The following is an 8295-nucleotide window of genomic DNA, read 5'->3' as shown; positions in this document are numbered from 1 at the left end:
TTTCAGTCCTTTCTACATATCCATTTTAATAGGTGTGAAATGGTGTCTCACTGTTTTAATTTGAAATTAGATGTTGACCAGATGATCTTTTTCATACATTTGTTGGTCCCTCATGCTCTCTCTCTCTCTCTCTCTCTCTCTCTCTCTCTCTCTCTCTCTCAAGACAAGGTCTCTGAATATAGCCTAGGTCTCTGAATGTAGCCTAGGCTGGCCTCAAACTCAACAATCCTGCCTCAGCCTCCTAAATGCTGGGATTACAGCTAGGCACCATATCTGTTTTCTTTTGTGAAATATCCTTTCAGTTCCTTTATCCATTCCTTCAGCTTTTAATAATATTTTCCTCATTTCTTGGTGAGCCCTCAATGGAAATATCTGTAACATCCATGTGTCTAGGTCACAGGGTGTGCGGCTCTCCATCGAGGACCATGGCCAGGTTGAGCTAGGGATACGATGCGAAAAATGGCCGTATTCACTGGAACGAATGTTTCTCCATTGCTGATGGTGACCAGTAGTTTCCGATTGAAATTAAAACCAAAGAAATGAAATAGGACTCCTCACTCCGACCTCTCAGTATCAAGTAGGATCCTACCTCAGCTAAAATCATCAGCAATAGCAGCCATCCCTTCGAAGTTGACTTCCACGACTCAGGACAAATGAGTCTGCGTGGAGGGCTTCTCACAGGAAGCTACAGGCTGCGGCAGTTCCACGTGCACTGGGGTTCAGCAGATGACCACGGCTCTGAGCATATGGTAGATGGAGTGAGATATGCTACAGAGCCTCCATGTTGTCCACTGGAATTCAGACAAACACCCCAGCTTTGTTGAGGCAGACATGAGTCGGATGGGCTAGCTGTCCTGGGAGCATTTCTACAGATTGGGGGAAAAAATCCCCAAATACAAAAGATCACTGACATTTTGAATTCCATTAAGGGAAAGGGCAAACAAACGCGATTCACAAGTTTTGATCCATTGTCTCTGCTTCTGCAATCCTGGGACTGCTAGACATACCCTGGTTCTCTGACAGTCCCACCTCTCCTTGAGAATGTCACATGGGTTGTTTTAAAACAATAGCTCTCAACACCTGGCCAGATTCCATAGCCTCCTTTGTACAGCAGAGGTCAGCTTTTCTGTTAAATCATCATCTGCCACAGCCCTTGAAGGGCCTCAGAATGAGAGCATCTTTCTATTAGCAGCCACCATTGGATCAACCCAGCCAGGAGCACCCAGTTGGCAAACAAAACAGAAGTCAGACATTCCCAGGAACAGCTTTTCTAGACTCTCAAGTTTATAGATTTTACTTTCCCAGCAGCTTTGGCACCACAGAGAAAAGCAGAGATCTGAACTAACTTAGCTCATCTCTCCTGGATTTACACCAACACATGTCCAATTGGTACACACTGTTGGGTGTATATTAATACCACAAAGTACACCTCTTCAGCCTTCATGACCATATGGTCAACCTTACAAACCTCGAGCTGTACTAAAAGTTTGTTGTGGCCTTTGGCTGATCCTGCACATTTTAAATGGTGTTTGCTAAAGACTTCAAATTCAATTTGAAAATGTTATAATTCCTAAATAAGTAGTTCTTACAGTTTTTATATTTTTCTTATTAATCAAGACCATATATTTCCTTCAATTATTTTTTTTCCAAATTCTTCTTGTGTGTACTGTGATATAGTATACTACATGAGGCACACAGGGATTAAGATAGAATAACATGTTTACTTTTTCTGATCAAAGTAACATACAGCTTTAGTGAGGAATTCTTCAGGATATAAACAGCTATTTAAGGGGTTACTTCACCTAAGAAAGTTAATGACCACCAAGTGATGACTGACATATTGTGTGGCAGTGTTGACTGACTCATGGCATTAACAGGGTTCAGACTGTCAGGTTATGCAATACTACCACAGCAAAACTGCCCTGAGCTGGTGAACAGGTTCCTGCATTTGCCCTGTGTTTTAACATAGCAGGGAGCTGTCCTGTGTCAGTTGTTTTTTCTATCACTCATGAAAAAACCGAACTGAATTTCACATAAATACCTAAGCCATCCAGTGCATTTTCCTGGTACAGCTCATTTCTCATTTGTACATGTTACTAAGTCTCTCACATGATTTAATGAGATACTATTTGGTATTAATTTTAAGAGGTTTTTGTTTGCATTTGGTGAAGGAGGATGGATGCTATGTTTCTTTTGCTTTCCCATTATGGAGTGACCCTATCATTGATTCAATAACCACGCTTAAGACTTGAGTATTTGTTACATTTTCGATACTTTCTCAGAAAATGTCCCTGGGTTTCTTTCTTTTTTCTTTTTCTTTTTCTTTTTTTTTTCTTTTGACTATACATAAGTCTTTATTGGCCAGTTACTTGAGGGGGATGAACCGGGAGGAGTGGGTGGCACCGATGCCAGGCCGGCGGTGCTTCACCGGCTTGTAGGTAATGGAGAACTTGCCCAAGTAGTGGCCGATCATTTCTGGCTTGATTTCCACCTGGTTGAAGGTCTTCCATTGTACACACCCACCATGCTGCCTACCATCTCGGGCAGGATGATCATGTCCCTCAGGTGGGTCTTCACCTCGGTCTTCTCCATGGGTGGTGCCTCCTTCTTGGCCTTTCTCAGGCGCTTGAGTAGGGGAGTGCTGCTTCCACCGCAGGCCTCGGTTCAGGCGTCGCCTCTGTCGGGCACTGTACAGTTGCATCAGCTGCTCATAGGACATGTCCAGCAGTTGGTCCAGGTCTACGCCCCGGTAGGTGAACTTGTGGAAGGTCTTCTTCTTCTTCTGCTCCACTTCAGCCATTTTGGTGGCTTCTAGGAAAAGGAAGCCGTCCCTGGGTTTCTTAATCTCAATGATTTGTTTGATCTCATCTTCGAAACTTAAAGTTAATTATTGAAAATGTTCTTTGTATTCTTCTTGGTAGACAAGAGCCTGAAGATTAGAACGGACACCTCAGCCATTGTTTCCCCACACAGCTCCTAGTAAATATACAGAGATTTATTCATACTTTTGAATACCTGGTCTTAGCTTGGCTTGTTTCTAGCCAACTTTTCTAACTGAAATTATCCCATTTTGCTTTAACTATATTTTGCCTCTGGGCTTTTTACTTTTCCTTATTCTGTATATCTTTCTTCCCTTCTTCCTCTGTGGTTGGTTGTATAGCTGGGTGGCTGGTCCCTGTCATCCTCCTCTCTTTATCCTTCTCTTGCTCCTCCCCATCCCCGCAACCCCACCTCCAGCCTAGATTTCTCCTGTTTAGTCTCTCTGCCTACCAGCCCCACTTATCCCTCTCCTGTCTAGCTATTGGCTGTTGAGCTCTTTATTACACTAATCATGTGTTTTAGACAGGCAAAGTAACACAGCTTCATAGAGTCAAACAAATGCAACTTAAAAGAATGCTCCTCATGTTTGCATCATCAAAAAATAAAGTATTCTATGGCATAAACCTATGTAACATATCTTAAACTACTATTCCATAACACAGCACTGTACAAACTGGGTGGGGTGCTGCATGCTTGCAATCCCAGCACTCAGAAGGAAGAGGCAAAAGGATCAAAGTCATCCTTGGCTACGTGGTGAGTTTGAGGCCAGCCTGAGTTATATGGAGACATACTGTTTTACAGCATGAGCCCTTGGCCCATCAGGTCAGCTCCAATTGAGGAGCTTCAGGTCAATGAAAGACCCTTTCTCAAAGGAGGTGGATGTTATTCCCGAGGATGACATTCATGCCTGTCTTCTGGACTCCTCATGCACACACATGTTCATGAACACACACATACACATATGTATACACACATCAAAAAAGATAGTGAGGTTGTGACTCTACAACCAAATATAAACGATAAAACCCCAGACAATCAACTATAAGTCAAAGTCATCTTTAACTTAATCACTACAGCAACTGAAGCAGACTCAGCTTTTATCCAGGGCTGAACAAGGCCAGGATGGCCAGCTCCTTGACTTCCTGTGCCTTGCTCTTTTTATGTATAAATTGCAGTATAGAGTCAATACTATCATGTCCTGGTCTTCTCAAGGTAAGAATCAGAGCCAAATTTCTCAAAATTGGAGAAAACATTAAGGCTTTAAAGGCAAGTTTGGTGGTGCACACCTGTATACCCAGGTATTAGAAGGTGAGTCAGAAGGACTCCAGTGGGGTTCTTGTGCAGCAGGAAGGATGTGTGAATTTGGTGAAAAATGAGGAGTCTGGCTACCAGTTTTCTTTCAAACTGATGGCCTAGACTAGCTCAGACAATCTTTATTTATACAAGTTCTAATACATTCAAGCATGAGCAATTTCAAATAATTTCTCTTTAATAATTTTCCAAGAATCATCAATATTTTAGTTCCTCTTCTTCTTTCCCACTCCCTTGACATCATTGACTTTTACCCTGTATCATTATATAGCAAGCCAAATGTTAATATCTAGATAGGTGCATCTCATTCATACTGTACCCTAACCAGTGGTTACAAAGAAAGAGATTTGAGCCCTGTGATTAATTCTTAACAATATGAAATCAGCTGAATATATTGTGATGCTTAGAGTATCATTTTCAGGAGTATACCCATTTCTGAGTAATCTGTATGTTACATGTATTATGTGGATTGCAGTTATAATCCTATTCTTTATAAGTTCTCAAAACAGTAATGATTAATACCTAACTCTTTAACTATTGAGACTAAGTTTCTTTATTCTTCCTGGAAATTTCTGCATGTACTTTTCTTTAAGAGGAATTAGGTGTTTTAGATCCCTTTATTGGTACTTTGATATTGGAAAAGTATCTGAGTGTTCATGTCCTAGTGCCAGAGAAATGTCTGACCTTTCATGTCCTAGCTCTTTTTCTTTCTGTGTTCCTATACGATTTTTAATGTCATTTTTAAGAAACCATTTTCTTGGTTCTTAAGTTCTTTGGAATACATTTATCTTTTTTTGGTATTGAGTAAGGAGTAATCATCAACCATAGTGAGTTCTTTCTGCTTATTCTGGATGACTGCAAAGGTTGTCAGGGACAACTGGAGAAACTGGTTTCTGTAACAGATCAGACAAATTTAGTTTTTCTGTAAAGGTTTTGCGTTCCCAGTAAACTCAGGCACCAACTAACAAGGCAAAACTAAGAGTTTCCATAAGAATAAGCATAGCAAAAGTCAGAGAAGCTCTAAGCCCATGAGCTCCCTAAGATCAGTGCAGGAGTTTGCAGTATTGTACATATAGGTCTTGCCAAATGAATGAGACTCTATGAAGAACCTTGCCATCTAAGGAGCTCCATTTGCAACACAGCTATTCACTGTTCCTAAGGGTGACAGCATGGCCTCTGCCAGTTTTCCAAGAGTTCAAGGCCAGCCTAGTGTGGAGAGTGAGACCCAACTCAAGAAAAATGTGGGGGGGGGGCATGAGGGAAGAAAAGAAATTTGAAAATAAGTAAATTTGATCATCTTTTAGTCTCAAATATTTACCTCTAGGGGAATATCTGGAATTTAGCCCATCATATTGATAAAAGCATTATCCTTCCTTCCCAGTGAAAAGTAGACAAAAATTAAAGCAACCTTGGGACTATGCCTTGTTGGGGGACATGTAGTCCTGTGACCAAATGATACGGTAGCTCTTGTGAGCACTATGGGCATTGTTACTGGAGTTGTTATGGTCAAAATTTGGGCCCTGGACCTCAGACAGTGGAGCCAGGATGTATCCCTGGTACACAAAAGGACTTTGTGAACACATCCCCCATGGAGGGATAATTGCTTTAATCTAGAGACAGGAGAGAAGCCCTAGTCCCTACTTCACATGACCTGTCAGATGTACATGATCCCAACTGGATGGTATTCCCCTACATATGGAATAGGGGTGGAGGGATGGGAGGGGAGGGTGGTTAGAGTGCATGTGAGAGGGCAGAGAGGATAAAAGGGAGGGAAGGAGGGAGAGAGGGAGGAAGAGAGGGAGGAAGGGAGGAAGGGAGGGAGGGAGGGAGGGAGGGAGGGAGGGAGAGGAAACTGGGATCGACATGTGAAATAATAAATTAAATTAAAAAAAAATGCTTTGACTCCAAAATTTAAGTTGAAGGACAAGTTACTGGGGAAAAGGATTTCTATTTTTGTTTCCACAGAAAATGAAAAGATGTGGATTCCTTCCAGACTAATGTGGTTTGATCAAGCCAGACCACCTGAAACGGAGTACCAGGTGATCCTACATTCAAAACAGCTGGACAAAGCAGCCTTGCAGACTACAGTCAGAATTTCTGAATCTTCTTCGAATCCCCCAGGATAGCACCCCTTACCAGCAGGAAGTAGTTTGGAAAGAACAACACCCAAATTCCCAAATATTGTCTATAAATGTTTGTTCTCATTTAAATGGACTTTGCTATAAATTAAAAAAAAAAATTGGGCCCTGGAAGTCCCCATAAGATAGAGTCAGACACCATTCCCCAGCAGGCCAATTAAAGAGACAGTAGAGAAAAGCAGAGAAGGAAGAATTTATTGATTGTGGCCACAAGGGAAGAGGGACAAGCAAAGAGGTCTATGGACTCCCAGGACCATCTTTGGGATACTGAATTGGGGTTTAGGTTTACATAGAGATCAAGTGGTTTTCTTACCTAAGAAGTCATGATTAACGTGTAGTCCTTCCCATCAATGACTCATCATTGTCTTCTTAACTCTGGTCTGTCAAGCAAACTGTAAGCTCTGTGTGAAATGTCTACCCGGGAGTCACGTTCTTCCTCTGGTTGATAACTGGGTCTCACTCAGCCTTTCCCTTTACCTAGCATAGGGCTCTGAGGGAGATCTTAATCTTTGGTATCCATTGGTTACATTTTTAGAGCATCTCCATCCAGGGCAATCACAGTATTTCAGATGCTGCAGTTATGTGGTGACATGGTGGGACTCTGGGGTACATGTTGGTGAGAACAATGGACATGAACAGTACCTAGGAAGGCACATGTGCATCTTTACATAGTCATTTTCTTATGTCACCAACTACTAGAACTATTTCCTGAAACAGATGAAAGTTGGATTTCTGGTAATAATGACAGAGACTCAGGAGGACTTTAAGATGGGCCAGAGGTCATCATGAAAGCCCAGGGTTAAAGCTACAGCCAGTCTGAACCTAGTTTTCCCCAAGCATTAGGCAGTACAAGGCAAAACATTGGGCAAAAATGTAAATGAAAGAGAACTACAGCAAATGCATCACTGTTAAGCCAGATGGTGGCTCATGATTATAACTTCAGCATTTGGGACATTGAAGCAGAGATTTTCCATGAGGTTTGAGACCAGTCTGGGCTACATAGTAACTTGCAGTCTTTCCAAGGTTACAGAGTAGGATACTGGAATAAATATCACTCTTCACATTCCTAATATGTGTAGTTAGTGCATCTGAAGAACAAAAACAGACAGAAAAATAAGTGACCTGCTAAGTTGGTGTTCACATTTGTAAAGTGGAAAAATACACTCACTCTAAGGTTCAGCCATTCTTAAAACTGAGAATGGGAGAGGGCTGAAGAACTTGGAGGCAACTTCTTCATTGCTGCCTCAAGGCCCTGAAGAGTGGTGTGGCTGCATTGGGTACCTGGATCAGATCCTGGACTATAGAGGAACGCAGAAATCCCAGATAACAAAGAAGGGTGCCTTATCAGACTCCATCCAGATCCCATTTCTCAGAGGCATAGAAGGCCTCTTGTGTGAAGTTGGAAGGGGCAGGGCAGGTGGCAGCAGATGGATGGCAGAAGGCTTAGAAGTGGAAAGGAAGGCTTTCTCATGAACCTAAGCTGCTGACAGTAAAAAACCAGGTGGATGACAGAGAATGCCAGAGGAAGCAGCCAGGAAACACAATCCTCACCCACTTCAAAGATTTTGGAACAAGATTCTGGTTGTTATCTTGCTAAAACTTCACAATAACACGTTTTTAGAATAGGCAAGGCAGAGATTATTATAAGTACCTGCAGAGGAGGAAACAAAGGCCAGGCCATTCCTGACTCATGGCCTATAGCTTTCTCTTTGATAACTTTCCACTATGAATGGATGGCCCTCATTTTGTTCCTCCTCTGTTAAGGAACTTTTTCCCAGGGGCCAGAGTGAGGGGCAAAGCTGAAATGTTTAGCACCAATAGCCTGGTTCATATTTTAAAAACTTGACATTTGTTTTTGTTAAGTGGTGAAGTTTAAAGAGACAGGACAAATGATGGTCATTTTGAGGCAAAGTAAAAAAGATGGGGAAATCAAGGGGCATGAGAAGAGAAAGAAACCCCATTACCTTGGGATCCAATTTGCCCTTTCTGCTCCCTGAAATTCAAGAAATCTCATCACAACAAATCA

The 8295-nt window shown here is 42.0% G+C and overlaps 2 pseudogenes; one reads left to right on the top strand and one right to left on the bottom strand.

Annotated features, from left to right (window-relative positions):
* Positions 1 to 425: 425 nt before the first annotated feature.
* LOC127229624 (carbonic anhydrase 13-like) lies at positions 426 to 1189 on the top strand (annotated as a pseudogene).
* Positions 1190 to 2341: 1152 nt separating this feature from the next.
* LOC127229623 (40S ribosomal protein S15-like) lies at positions 2342 to 2800 on the bottom strand (annotated as a pseudogene).
* Between the last annotated feature and the right edge of the window lie 5495 nt (positions 2801 to 8295).

The sequence above is a fragment of the Phodopus roborovskii genome, unplaced genomic scaffold, assembly GCF_943737965.1.
Source record: "Phodopus roborovskii unplaced genomic scaffold, PHOROB, whole genome shotgun sequence".
Classification (NCBI taxonomy): Eukaryota; Metazoa; Chordata; class Mammalia; order Rodentia; family Cricetidae; genus Phodopus; species Phodopus roborovskii.
The sequence above is the reverse complement of the archived record's forward strand: the minus strand, read 5'-3'. Positions and strand labels throughout refer to the sequence as shown.